We start from the raw sequence: 15794 nt of genomic DNA, 5'->3' as shown, positions 1-15794 counted from the left end.
ATATTTTTAGAATTGTGTACTTTTGTTTCTTTGATATGCACTGCAAATGCAAGTATTTTATTTTGAGGTATACCTGATATGAGCTAGTGGTTTGAAAACCTGGACTCCTGCACTCCATGAGCTAGCCATCGGAGTTGAGCTAGCCATCGAGTTGGTGGATATTAAAAACAAATATAACACTTTACATTAAGTTGTTTTTGTATCTGTCTAATAATGACACTAGGGGAAATTGTATCATTGCTTAATAATAATGGTTTGAGCATTTATATTTGTTGTTGACAAAAGCCACTCAACCCCAGGCATGAAACACTAACATTAATATAAGAATTACTCAACTTTTTAATGAGGGACAATACATATGGGTATACTTTGGCTGCATATTACCTTCTGACACTTTTGTCCATGTGACATGTTCATGAGAACTTTAATCAGCATTCTGACGTTGATTCCTTTGACCTGTCTTTCTGACATAACTTATCATTATTTTCTCTGTCTTCCCACACATATAGAAGTTGGATTACAGAGGTGACACCTTTACAATATTTTTTTTGCCAGAGCTACGCCAGCAGTCATAAAGATTTTTCATAACTCAATCTCAAAGGATATTTTTTTCAAAGCAGCAGATAAAAAGTTAGATGTAAGGATGAAATTGAGCTGCCACAACTTTGGCAGCATATACAGTACCAGTCAAAAGTTTGGACACCTACTCATTCAAGGAATTTTCTTTATTTGTACTATTTTCTACATTGTAGAATAATAGTGAAGACATCAAAGCTATAAAATAACAGATATGGAATCATGTAGTAACCAAAAAAGTGTAAAACAAATCAAAATATAATTTAGATTTTAGATTCTTCAAAGTAGCCACACGTTGCCTAGATGAGAGCTTTGCACACTCGTGACATTCTGTCAACCAGCTTCACCAGGAATGCTTTCCTCTGCGGACCAACTCATCCCAAACCGTCTCAATTGCGTTGAGGTCAGGGGATTGTGGAGGCCATGTCATCTGATGCAGCCCTCCATCACTCTCCTTCTTGGTCAAATAGCCCTTACACAGCATGGAGGTGCGTTCTGGGTCATTGTCCTGTTGAAAAACAAATGATAGTCCCACTAAACGCAAACCAGATGGGATAGTTTATCACTGCAGAATGCTGTGGTAGCCATGCTGGTTAAGTGTACCTTGAATTCTAAATAAATCACTGACAGTGTCACCAGCAAAGTGCCCCACACCATCACACCTCCTCCACCATGTTTCACGGTGGGAACCACACATGCAGAGATCATCCATACTCTGCGTCTCACAAAGACACAGAGGTTGGAACCAAAAATATCACATTTTAACTCATCAGACCAAAATACATATTTCCACCGGTCTAATGTCCATTGCTCGTGTTTCTTGGCCCAAGCAAGTCTCTTCTTATTATTGGTGTCCTTCAGTAGTGGTTTCTTTGCAGCAATTTGACCTTGAAGGCCAGATTCACATTTTCTCCTCTGAAGAGTTGATGTTGAGATGTGTCTGTTACCTGAATTATGTGAAGCATTTATTTGGGCTGCAATTTCTGAGGCTGTTAACTCTAATGAACTTATCTTCTGCAGCAGAGGTAACTCTGGGTCTTCCTTTCCTGTGGTGGTCTACATGAGAGCCAGTTTCATCATAGTGCTTGATGGTTTTTGCGACTGTACTTGAAAAAACTTTCAAAGTTCTTGAAATGTTCCGTATTGACTGACCTTCATGTCTTAAAGTAATGATGGACTGTTGTTTATTTTTGCTTATTTGAGCTGTTCTTGCCATAATATGGACTTGGTCTTTTACCAAATAGGGCTATCTTCTGTATACCACCCCTACCTTGTCACAACACAACCGATTGACTCAAAAGCATTAAGAAGGAAAATAAATTCCACAAATTAACTTTTAACAACCCACACCTGTTAATTGAAATGAATTCCAAGTGACTACCTCATGAAGCTGGTTGACAGAATGCCAAGAGTGTGCAAAGCTGTCATCAAGGCAAAGGGTGGCTACTTTGAAGAATCTACAAGTTTAACACTTTTTGGTTACTACATGATTCCATATGTATTGTTTTACAGTTTTGATGCCTTCACTATTATTCTACAATGTAGAACATAGTAAACATAAAGAAAACCCTTGACTGAGTAGGTGTGTCCAAACCTTTGACTGCTACTGTAAGTAATTTATGTCATCACCATATTTATCACGTCAGCTTCTTTACCTGGTTATAGATTTGTTTAAAAGTCTTGTCATAGAAAGTCTTTCACTCTTTTAAAAGTTTTCTATAGATTGCTAAATTTGTGTGAGGTTAAACCTTGTTTAATGCATCTCTGACATAGCTTAAGTGGTAATGGGATCCCTTATGGTTCCAACTGACATAACCAAATACCTCAACTATAGGTCAAATCTTGTCAATTATATCAACTTTCATGTTAGTAATAATTATATTTTTTATTTTTCTAACAGTGAAACGTAAATATATAGACTTTAGTCAGTTCTATAGCACGGCAGAATGTTCTTTATAAAAATCACATAATATTTGTGTATTCCATTTAGCAGAAGCTTTTTTCCAACGCGACTTATAGTCATGCGTGCATACAGAGGAATACTTGATGAGGCTCAAAGGGCAGTACTCTGGCATGAGATCACTGCACTTAACACACTTTTCTCCCATAACGTCAATGAGTGAATTACATGCAAGTCCGAGTTGTGTGCCCTAATCTCAAATGAATTGCGTCAAATGTAATTAGCTCATCATAACACATCAGATGAGTCAGTGTGAACTAAAATACCTGTTATCACAAGAGGTTTAATGTAAACTGGGACTCGAAAGCCCAAACTCATCTTCCAAGCAATATGCATTCTTCTAAGGCCAGCTTAATGAGTCTAAGGCCAGCCCTAATCACATTCTGCATATCGATATTTCAACCCTTTCTTCCTCACATCCACTATCTCTTTCTCTCTACCTTCTACACACACACACACACACACACACACACACACACACACACACACACACACACACACACACACACACACACACACACACACACACACACACTCTCACCAGCTCTCTAGGGTCTTTAAAGTACTCCTGCCCATTCACCACAAGTGTGTTGCCTGGACTGGCAAAGAGTGCAACTGCATCTTCAGGGGCTGGCTGAATTCTTAATGAGGCTGTCGATAGAATCTCAAGTATTTTCACCATTAATGTTGTTATAATTATGACAGTATTTCATTGTCAAGAACAAGTCCTCCGGGTGTTTGACTTCGATTGCACTGAACTCCATCTACTGTGAAGCGATTGATTCTCAGGACAAAGTGTTTTTTTCCTAACACAATGGAGTGTGAGCTTTTGGTCTGAAGACCTTGGGCCAATTTCCTTCCATTTGAGCATTTATCTGTAATATACTGTAGTTTATTTAATCAGGATGTCTCAATGAGGTCAGAAGACCTTCTCCTACCTAGCCAATGTATGAAATATATAATATTCTGCCATGGCTCTGTACTACAGTGCCTTGCGAAAGTATTCGGCCCCCTTGAACTTTGCGACCTTTTGCCACATTTCAGGCTTCAAACATAAAGATATAAAACTGTATTTTTTTGTGAAGAATCAACAACAAGTGGGACACAATCATGAAGTGGAACGACATTTATTGGATATTTCAAACTTTTTTAACAAATCAAAAACTGAAAAATTGGGCGTGCAAAATTATTCAGCCCCTTTACTTTCAGTGCAGCAAACTCTCTCCAGAAGTTCAGTGAGGATCTCTGAATGATCCAATGTTGACCTAAATGACTAATGATGATAAATACAATCCACCTGTGTGTAATCAAGTCTCCGTATAAATGCACCTGCACTGTGATAGTCTCAGAGGTCCGTTAAAAGCGCAGAGAGCATCATGAAGAACAAAGAACACACCAGGCAGGTCCGAGATACTGTTGTGAAGAAGTTTAAAGCCGGATTTGGATACAAAAAGATTTCCCAAGCTTTAAACATCCCAAGGAGCACTGTGCAAGCGATAATATTGAAATGGAAGGAGTATCAGACCACTGCAAATCTACCAAGACCTGGCCGTTCCTCTAAACTTTCAGCTCATACAAGGAGAAGACTGATCAGAGATGCAGCCAAGAGGCCCATGATCACTCTGGATGAACTGCAGAGATCTACAGCTGAGGTGGGAGACTCTGTCCATAGGACAACAATCAGTCGGATATTGCACAAATCTGGCCTTTATGGAAGAATGGCAAGAAGAAAGCCATTTCTTAAAGATATCCATAAAAAGTGTCGTTTAAAGTTTGCCACAAGCCACCTGGGAGACACACCAAACATGTGGAAGAAGGTGCTCTGGTCAGATGAAACCAAAATTGAACTTTTTGGCAACAATGCAAAACGTTATGTTTGGCGTAAAAGCAACACAGCTGAACACACCATCCCCACTGTCAAACATGGTGGTGGCAGCATCATGGTTTGGGCCTGCTTTTCTTCAGCAGGGACAGGGAAGATGGTTAAAATTGATGGGAAGATGGATGGAGCCAAATACAGGACCATTCTGGAAGAAAACCTGATGGAGTCTGCAAAAGACCTGAGACTGGGATGGAGATTTGTCTTCCAACAAGACAATGATCCAAAACATAAAGCAAAATCTACAATGGAATGGTTCAAAAATAAACATATCCATGTGTTAGAATGGCCAAGTCAAAGTCCAGACCTGAATCCAATCGAGAATCTGTGGAAAGAACTGAAAACTGCTGTTCACAAATGCTCTCCATCCAACCTCACTGAGCTCGAGCTGTTTTGCAAGGAGGAATGGGAAAAAATGTCAGTCTCTCGATGTGCAAAACTGATAGAGACATACCCCAAGCGACTTACAGCTGTAATCGCAGCAAAAGGTGGCGCTACAAAGTATTAACTTAAGGGGGCTGAATAATTTTGCACGCCCAATTTTTCAGTTTTTGATTTGTTAAAAAAGTTTGAAATATCCAATAAATGTCGTTCCACTTCATGATTGTGTCCCACTTGTTGTTGATTCTTCACAAAAAAATACAGTTTTATATCTTTATGTTTGAAGCCTGAAATGTGGCAAAAGGTCGCAAAGTTCAAGGGGGACGAATACTTTCGCAAGGCACTGTAAATCCAGACACTTGGTTGTTGATTGTCAGAGCTTGTCTAATTTATTCATTGTTTATCCAATTTTCTTTTAAAGGCCCAGTCAAAATTTCAGTCAAAATTCCCTTTGTCTTGTGTCTTTTATCAAAATGTACAGCAGCTGATTAACCTAACACTGTAAAAGTCAGAATTTTTTATCAGTGTTGGTTGAAAATAAATCAAATAAAATCTAACATACACGGGTTTAGCAGATGTTATTGCGGGTGTAGCGAAATGCTTGTGCTTTTAGCTCCGACAGTGCAGTAATATCTAACAAGTGATATCTAACAGTTTCACAGCAAATACCCAAAATACACGTAAATCTATGTAAGGAATGGATTAAGAATATACATATACTGTATGTCAGAGCGTCATTGGACTAAGATACCATATAATAGTATAGAGTACAGTTTACACATATGGGATGAGTAATGCAAGATACGGACACATTATTCAAATTGCTAGTGTTTCATTTCCTTAAGTGGCCAGAGATTCCTGATCTATGTCTATAGGCAGCAGTCTCTGATGTGCTGGAAATGGCTGTTTAACAGTCAGTGGTGTAGTCTAGAATACAATACAGTATGTACATATGAAATAGGTGATGCAATATGTAAACACAATTTAAAAGTGACTAAAATACCATAGAATAGTATGGAGTGCGGTTTATACATATGAGATGAGTAATGCTAGATACAGAACATTATTACAGTGGCTAGTGATCCATTTCTAAAAGTGGCCAGTGATTCCTAATCTATGTCTATAGGCAGCCACCTCTGACGTGCTAGTGATGGCTGTTTAGCACTGATGGCCTTGAGATAGAAGCTGTTTTTCAGTCTCTTGGTCCCAGCTTTGATGTACCTATACTGACCTCGCCTTCTGGATGATAGTGGGGTGAACAGGCAGTGGCTCAAGTGGTTGATGACCGTGATGATCTTTTTGGCCTTCATATGGCATCAGGTGCTGTAGGTGTCCAGTAGGGCGGGAAGTTTGCCCCCGGTAATGCGTTGGGCAGACCGCACCACCCTCTGGACACCTACAGCAGCAATCTACACAGGACAGCATGTTTTCATGGGCGGGAGCTTCTGCTTCCCATGGTGACAGCATGTGGTAAATTGGGTAATAGACCAATAACAAAAAGAGGTCCAATGCTCTCTGTCAAGTACAGCTAGTTTTCAGTTTTCCCATCCCCACTCAGGCCACTCCCAGAGAGTCCTAGCTAAATTCTTGCTTGAGAAACATTTTTTTGCAAAAAATCTATTTTTGCACAATTTAATGGCAGTCTATTATTGTGAGGTACTTAATTGTTACCCAAAAATGATTTCATACTGATATAAATATGGCTGGATTGGGCCTTTAATGAGAAACATTATATATGCAGAAAAGGGGACAAACAAATTCAAATCAAATTGTATTTGTCAAATGCGCCGAATACAACGTTACCGTGAAATGCTTAATTACAAGCCCTAAACCAACAATGCAGTTCAAGACATAGAGTTAAGAAAATATTTACTAAATATACGAAAGCAAAAAATGTAATATAAAGTTACACAATAAACAGCAATAACGAGTTGAAGTCGGAAGTTCACATACACCTTAGCCAAATACATTTAAACTCAGTTTTTCACAATTCCTGACAATTAATCCTAGTAAACATTCCTGTTTTAGGTCAGTTAGGATCACCACTTTATTTTAAGAATGTGAATAATAGTAGAGAGAATGATTTATTTCAGCTTTTATTTCTTTCATCACATTCCCAGTAGGTCAAACGTTTCCATACACTCAATTAATATTTGGTAGCATTGCCTCTAAATTGTTTAACTTGGGTCAAACATTTCAGGTAGCCTTCCACAAGCTTCCAACAATAAGTTGGGTGCATTTTGGCGCATTCCTCCGGACAGAGCTGGTGTATCTGAGTCAGGTTTGTAGGCCTCCTTGCTCACACACGCTTTTTTAGTTCTGCCCACAAATTTTCTATGGGATTGAGGTCAGGGCTTTGTGATGGCCAATGCAATACCTTGACTTTGTTGTCCTTAAGCCATTTTGCCACAACTTTGGAAGTATGTTTGGGGTCATTGTCCATTTGGAAGACTCATTTGCGACCAAGTTTTAACTTTAACTAACTGATGTCTTGAGATGTTCAATATATCCACATAACTTTCCATCCTCATGAAGCCATCTATTTTGTGAAGTGCACCAGCCCCTCCTGCAGAAAAGCACCCCCACAACATGATGCTGCAACCCCCGTGATTCACGGTTGGGATGGGTTCTTCGGCTTGCAAGCCTCCCCCTTTTTCCACCAAACATAACGATGGTCATTATGGCAAAACAGTTCTATTTTTGTTTCATCAGACCAGAGGACATTTCTCCAAAAAGTCCGATCTTTGTCCCCACGTGCAGTTGCAAACCGTAGTCTGGCTTTTTTATGGCCGTTTTGGAGCAGTGCTTCCTTACTGAGCAGCCTTTCAGGTTATGTCGATATAGGACTCATTTTTACTGTGGATATAGATACTTTTGTGCCTGTTTCCTCCAGCATCTTCACAAGGTCCTATGCTGTTGTTCTGGGATTGATTTGCACTTTTTGCACAAAAGTACGTTCATCTCTAGGAGACAACGTGTATCCTTCCTGAACGGTATGATGGCTGCATGGTCCCATGGTATTTATACTTGCGTACTATTGTTTTTAAAGATGAACGTGGTACCATCAGGCATTTGGAAATTGCTCCCAAGGATAAACCAGGCTTGTGGAGGTCTACAATTTTTTTATGGAGGTCTACAATTTTTGTCTGAGGTCTTGCCTGATTTCTTTTGATTTTCCCATGATGTCAAGCAAACAGGCACTGAGTTTGAAGGTAGGCCTTGAAATACATCCACAGGTACACCTCAAATTCACTCAAATTATGTCAATTAGCCTATCAGAAGCTTCTAAAGCCATGACATAATTTCCCGGAATTTCCCAAGCTGTTTAAAGGCACAGTCAGCTTAGTGTATGTAAACTTCTGACCCACTGGAATTGTGATACAGTGAATTATAAGTGAAATAATCTTTCTGTAAACAATTGTTGGAAAAATTACTTGTGTCGTGCACAAAGTTGATCCTAACCGACTTGCCAAAACTATAGTTTGTTAACAAGGAATTTGTAGAGTATGTAACGCACTTAGGCGTAGTGGGTGCAGAGTCAGGCGCAGGAAGCAGAAGGTAAAGAACAATGTTTTATTCCGACACTGAGAAAAATGGTCACGCCAATACCTGCGCACATACAAGACCAGCCGAAAACCCAACTAGTCCGGAGGAAAAACAAAGGGAAACGCACCACAAACATATACAAAGGAAAATTAAGCCTGCGCAAAGAGCAGGTGGGCCTTACCGACTTAAATAGCTCAACTAAAAACCTAAACAAGAAACAGGTGTAACCAATAAGACAAAACCAACAGAAAAGGGAAAAGGGAATGGTGGCAGCTAGTAGATCGGTGACGACGACCGCCGAGCGCCGCCCGAACAGGAAGAGGAGCCACCTTTGGTGGGAGTCGTGACAGAGTAGTTGAGTTTTAATGACTCCAACCTAAGTATATGTAAACTTCCGACTTCAAATGTATATGCAGGGGGTATCGGTACCGAGTCAATAAGCAGGGGTTAGACGTGGTAATTTGTACATGTAGGTAGGGGTAAAGTGACAGTGCATAGATCATAAACAGCAAGTAGCAGCAGTGTAAAAACAAAGAGCGGGGGTCAGTGTAATAGTCTGGGTGGCCATTTTATTAATTGTTCAGCAGTCTTATGGCTTGGGGGTAGAAGCTGTTCAGGAGCCTTTTAGACCTAGACTTGGCGCTCCGGTACTGCTTGCCGTGTGGTATCAGAGAGAACAATCTATGACCTGAGTGACTGGAGTCTATGACACATTTTTGGTCCTTCCTCTGATACCGCCAGCTACCACCCAGATGTGTGTGTTTGTGTGCTTGAGGGGACAGGGAGGGCAGTGGCGGGGGGAAACAGGCCAGACGGGGAGCAGACCAGTGTGGGGAGCCAAACAGCAGTGCAGCATGCAACGTGAGTAGGTGTCACACCTGCTTCTTGTTTGGTCGGGAGTTTGAAGAGGAGAAGATGCTTTCATCCAGACAGGTGCATAGTAGAGCTTTAATGTTGGATTCACGTCTCCATCTCAATCTAAAATCTAAGTTATTGAATAGGACTAAATAAAATCACACTTTATTTGAAGTGCATTTAAAGTTTGATTTGATTTAGTCCTATTCATTAACTTTTGGTTGAGATATTTGCTTGAGATGGAGACGAGAATCCAATATGAAAAATGTATTTGTAGAAAAACTGGAATTAAAGCCAGATACATCAGTGACAGAGGAGCTATCCGAGCAGAAGGTACATCTCCTTCAAATGTTGATATTTGGTTGCGTTGACAGCCACACACAATTCAACATCACTTTTCAAATATAATACAGAGCCTATTAAATTAACAAATTATATGTTGGATTAACGTCTCCAACTCAACCCAAAATAAAAGTAAAAAAATAGGATTAGGGCAGTGGCTCAGATGGAAGCAGAAAATGCTGATATTTGGTTGCGTTGTCAATGAAACACAATTAAATTTTACATTTGTAATAAAGCAAATGGCCAAAAGTAATATTCAACCTTAAAATGAGCAACACATCCATGGCCACATTTTGAGGTTACTGTAACTATAAATGTCTCCTTATGCAGTCATATAAGGTGTGCATATATCATGATAGCATGTATAGGTTATCACAGGGCTGTGTAGATCTTCACAATTTCTGTAATAATCATTGCAGAATGAACGGCATTGAACACTTGCACTATTTAATTTTAATGTAATCTCAACTGCAATCCAGGTAATTTGGTTCTACTATTGCATCAAGATCACTTTCTAAGTCAAAATGCAAGCCAAGATCAACTGCTCAGAAAAATGGCTATGCTTGAATTGCCATGCCAATGTAATTTTTCTCTGACCATTTTGAAATTATATTTAAACATGTTAGGTATATTATCACACTGGTAATAGATCATTTGTTGTCTTACTTGTGAGGCACAACAGAGTGAGCATAATCATTTGCTTTTATTTTATTTTACTGGACTGATGTCCTGCATCTGATAGTCAGCCTGAGGGGAGGGAGAGAGCAGCGGTGAGGCTGCCTCTCACCTGACTCACCGTCCCTCTGCTCTCTGCTGAGAAAAGGGGATAGTCACACTGAATTAGTTCTGCCTCATGCACCAATTCATGTTGTTAATCCGGGTTCCAGATCAAAAATTGATCCGGGAACTATTTACCCCTTTTTCTCCCCAATTTCGTGATATCCATTTGGTAGTTCTAATCTTGTCCCAGCGGTGCAACTCCCGTGCGTACATGGGAGCGAGGAAAATAGAGAGCTATGTGTCCTTCGAAACAGGAGCCTGCCAAGCCGCACTGTTTCTTGACACTGCTCGCTTAACCCGGAAACCAGTTGTACCAACGTGTTGGAGGAAACACAGTACAGCTAGTCGACCGAAGTCAGCTTGCATGCGCCCGGCCCGCCACAAGGAGTTGCTAGAGCGCGATGGGACAAGGACATCCAAGCCTGCCAAACCCTCCCCTAACCCAAACGACACTGGGCCAATTGCGCGCAGCCTCGTGTGTCTCCCAGTCACAGGTGGCTGCGACACAGCCCAGGATCGAACCCGGATCTGTATTGAGGCCTCTAGCACTGCGATGCAGTACTTTAAACCGCTGTGCCACTCGGAAGGCCGGATCCAGAATTATAAATAATATATCGGGTCTGGGCCGGGTCTGACATGATTGTTTCGGGTATGTGTAATTTTAACTGATTTGTCTTGAAGGACCCACACAGATCCAAACTGCTGCAGTAGAGAGAGAAAGGGAGAGAAATTGTATGATTTACAGTGCATTCTGAAAGTATTCAGACCACTTGACTTTTTACACATTTTGTTACATCACAGCCCTATTCTAAAATGAATTAAACAGGTTTTTAGACATTTTTGCAAATAAAAAAATAGAAATATCTTATTTACATAAGTATGCAGACCCTTTGCTATGAGACTCGAAATTAAGCTCAGGCGTATCCCGTTTCCATTAATTATCCTTGCGATGTTTCTACAACTTGATTGGAGTCCACCTGAGGTAAAATAGATTGATTGGACATGATTTGGAAAGTACACACTTGTCTCTATATGGTTCCACAGTTGACAGTGCGCGTCTGAGCAAAAACCAAGTCATGAGGTCAAAGAAATTGTCCGTAAAGCTCAGAGACAGGATTTTGTCGAGGCACAAATCTGGGGAAGGGTACCAAAACATTTCTGCAGCAAGTTCTCCAAGAATACAGTGTCCTCCTTCATTCTTAAATGGAAGAAGTTTGGGACCACCAAGACTCTTCCTAGAGCTGGGCGCCTGGCCAAACTGAACAATCGGGGGAGAAGCGCCTTGGTCAGGGAGGTGACCAAGATCCCGATGGTCACTCTGACAGAGCCCCAGAGTTCTTCATTGGAGATGGGAGTACCTTCTAGAAGGACAGCCATCTCTTCAGCACTCCACCAATCAGGTCTTTATGGTAGAGTGGCCAGGCGGAAGCCATTCCTCAGTAAAAGGCACATGACAGCTAGCTTGGAGTTTTCCAAAAGGCACCTAAACGACCCTCATACCATGAGAAACAAGATTCTCTGGTTTGCTGAAACCAAGATTGAACTCTTCGGCCTGAATTTTTTTTTATTTTTTATTTTTTATTTTTACTTGTTGAGAACAAGTTCTCATTTACAACTGCGACCTGGCCAAGATAAAGCAAAGCAGTGCGACACAAACAACAACACAGATTTACACATGGAATGAACAAACACAGTCAATAACACAATAGAGAAAATCTATATACAGTGTGTGCAAATAAGGTAAGACAAGGGAGGTATGGCAATAAAAAGGCAAATTTGGTGAATTAATTACAATTTAGCTGCTAAACACTGGAGTGATAGATGTGCGGACCATGAATGTGCAAGTAGAGATACTGGGGTGCAAAAGAGCAAAAAAATAAATAACAGTATGGGGATGAGGTAGTTGGATGGGCAATTTACAGATGGGCTATGTACAAGTGCAATGTTCTGTGAGCTGCTCTGATAGCTGGAGCTTAAAGTTAGTGAGGGAGATATGGGTCTCCAGCTTCAGCGATTTTTGCAATTCGTTCCAGTCATTGGCAGCAGAGAACTGGAAGGAAAGGCGACCAAAGGAGGAATTGGCTTTGGGGGTGACCAGTGAAATATTCCTGCTGGAGCGCGTGCTACAGGTGGGTGCTGCTATGGTGACCAGTGAGCTGCGATAAGGCGGGGCTTTACCTAGCAAAGACTTATAGATGACCTAGAGCCAGTGGGTTTGGCGACGAATATGAAGCCAATGAGAGCATACAGGTCGTAGTGGTGAGTAGTTTATGGGGCTTTGGTGACAAAATGGATGACACTGTGATAGACTACACCCAATTTACTGAGTAGAGTGTTGGAGGCTATTTTGTAAATGACATTGCCAAAGTCAAGGATCGGCAGGATAGTCAGTTTTAGGAGGGTATGTTTGGCAGGATGAGTGAAGGATACTTTGTTGCGAAATAGGAAGCCGATTCTAGATTTAATTTTGGATTGGAGATGCTTAATGTGAGTCTGGAAGGAGAGTTTACAGTCTAACCAGACACCTAGGTATTTGTAGTTGTCTACATATTCTAAGTCAGAACCGTCCAGAGTAGTGATGCTGGGCGGACAGGCAAGTGCGGGCAGCAAATAGGTTGAAGAGCATACATTTAATTTTATTTGCTTTTAAGAGCAGTTGGAGGCCACAGAAGGAGAGTTGTATGGCATTGAAGCTTGTCGAGGCAGTCATTTAAGGAACCAAGGCTATTGAGTCCGTGGTGATTGATCGAGTCAAAAGCCTTTGTCAGGTCGATGAATACAGCTGCACAGTATTGTCTCTTATCAGTGGTGGTTATGATATTGTTTAGGACCTTGAGCGTGGCTGAGGTGCACCCATGACCAGCTCGGAGACCAGATTGCATAGTGAAGAAGGTACGGATTCGAAATGCTCGGTGATCTGTTTGCTGACTTGTCTTTCGAAGACTTTAGAAAGGCAGGGTAGGATAGATATAGGTCTGTAGCAGTTTGGGTCTAGAGTGTCTCCCCCTTTGAAGAGGGGGATGACCGTGGCAGTTTTCCAATCTTTGGGGATCTCAGACGATACGTAAGAGAGGTTGAACAGGCTAGTAATAGGAGTTGCAACAATGTAAGCTGATAATTTTAGAAAGAGAGGGTCCAGATTGTCTAGCCCTGCTGATTTGTAGGGGTTCAGATTTTGCAGCTCTTTCAGAACATCAGCTATCTGGATTTGGGTGAAGAAGACATGGGGAGGCTTGGGCAAGTTTCTGTGGGTTGCAGGGCTGTTGACCGGGGTATGGGTAGCCAGGTGGAAAGCATGGCCAGCTGTAGAAAAATGCTTATTGAAATGCTCAATTATTATGGATTTATCGGTGGTGACAGTGTTTCCTAGCCTCACTGCAGTGGGCAAATGTCTGTTTGAAAAGCTAGCCTTTCCTTTCCTAACTGCCTGTATATATTGGTTCCTAACTTCCCTGAGAAGTTGCATATTGCAGGGGCTATTCGATGCTAATGCCGTATGCCACAGGATGTTTTTCTGCTGTTCAAGGGGAGTCAGGTCCGGAGTGAACCATGGGCTATATCTGTTCCTGGTTCTAAATTTTTTGAATGGGGCATGCTTATTTAATTGTTAGGAAAGCACTTTTAAAGAATAACCAGGCATCTTCTACTGATGGAATGAGGTGAATATCCTTCCAGAATACCCGCGCCAGGTCGATTAGAAACGCCTGCACGCTGAAGTGTTTTAGGGAGCGTTTGACAGTGATGAGGGGTGGTCGTTTGACCGCAGACCCATTACGGACACAGGCAATGAGTCGGTGATCGCTGAGATCCTGTTTGAAGACAGCAGAGGTGTGTTTGGAGGGCAGGTTGGCTAGGATGATATTAATGAGGTTGCCTGTGTTTACGGATTTGGGGTTGTACATGGTAGATTCATTGATCATTTGTGTGAGATTGAGGGCATCAAGCTTAGATTGTAGGATGGCCGGGGTGTTAAGCATGTCCCAGTTTAGGTCACCTAACAGCACAAGCTCTGAAGATGGATGGGGGTAATCAATTCACATATGGTGACCAGGGCACAGCTGGGGGCGGTAGGTCATCTATAGCAAGCGACAACGGTGAGAGACTTGTTTCTGGAATGGTGGATTTTTAAAAGTAGAAGCTAAAATTGTATTGGCACATACCTGGATAGTAAGACAGAACTCTGCAGGCTTTCTCTGCAGTAGATTGCAACTCCGCCCCCTTTGGCAGTTCTATCTTGTCGGAAAATGTTATAGTTAGGGATGGAAATTTCAGGGTTTTTGGTGGCCTTCCTAAGACAGGATTCAGACATGGCTAGGACATCCGGGTTGCAGAGTTTGCTAAAGCAGTGAACAAAACAAACTTAGGGAGGAGGCTTCTAATGTTAACATGCATGAAACCAAGGCTTTTATGTTACAGAAGTCAACAAATGAGCGCCTAGGGAATGGGAGTAGAGCTAGGCACTGCAAGGCCTGGATTAACCTCTACATCAGGATAAGGGTACGGCTAAGGGCTATAAGAACTGGTCGTCTAGTACATTCGGAACAGAGTGTAAAAAGGAGCAGGTTACAGGGCGCAGTAGAATAGATTCAAGGCATAATATACAGACAAGGATATGGTATGATGTGAATACAGTTGAGGTAAACCTAGGCATTGAGTGACGATGAGAGAGGTATTGTCTCTAGAGACATCAATTAAACCAGGTGAGGTCACATCATGTGTGGGAGGTGGGCCAAGAGGGTTAGCTGAGCCATATTGAGCAGGGCTGGAGTATCTACACTGAAATAAGACAATAATCACTAACCCAAACAGCAATGGACAAGGCATATTGGCATTAGGGAGAGGCATGTGTAGCTGAGTGATCATAGGGTCCAATGAGTAGCTGGATGGGCTGGAGACTCGGCGATTCAGACAGCTAGCGGGCCGGGGTTAGCAGGCTAGCAGAAAGGCCTTAGAGGGACGTCGCGACAGAAGAAGACTGTTGTAGCCCCCTTGTGTGGTTACATTGGCAGACCAGTCGTGATGAATTAGTAGCGGTCCGTGTAGTAAAAGGATCCAGGCCAATTGGAAAAATACATTTAGTAGCCCAAGAAATTGCTCTAGACAGCAATCGGGCCGCGGCTAGCAGATGGGCATTCAGGGGACGTCGCAACAATGGAGTCTGTTGAAAAAAACCCTCGGGCCGATTACGTCGGTAGTCCAGTCGTGAGGGATCGTCGGGGCTCCATATCGTCAATAAAATGGGTCCAGGCCAATTGGCAAAATAGGTATTGTAGCCCAAGGAGTGGCTGATGGACCTCTTCAGCTAGCCGGGAGATGGGCCTAGTATAGGCTAGCTCCAGGCTAATTGGTGCTTGCTTCGGGACAGAGATGTTAGCCAGGAGAAGCTAATCGGATAGCAGCTAGCTAGCTGCGATGATCCAGGTGAAGAGGTTCAGAGCTTGCGGTAGGAATCCGGTAATATGGAGAAAATTGCGT

The sequence above is a fragment of the Oncorhynchus mykiss genome, chromosome 7, assembly GCF_057628025.1.
Source record: "Oncorhynchus mykiss isolate SJ-2025 chromosome 7, ASM5762802v1, whole genome shotgun sequence".
NCBI classification, from domain to species: Eukaryota; Metazoa; Chordata; class Actinopteri; order Salmoniformes; family Salmonidae; genus Oncorhynchus; species Oncorhynchus mykiss.
This window is presented reverse-complemented; position numbering follows the sequence as displayed.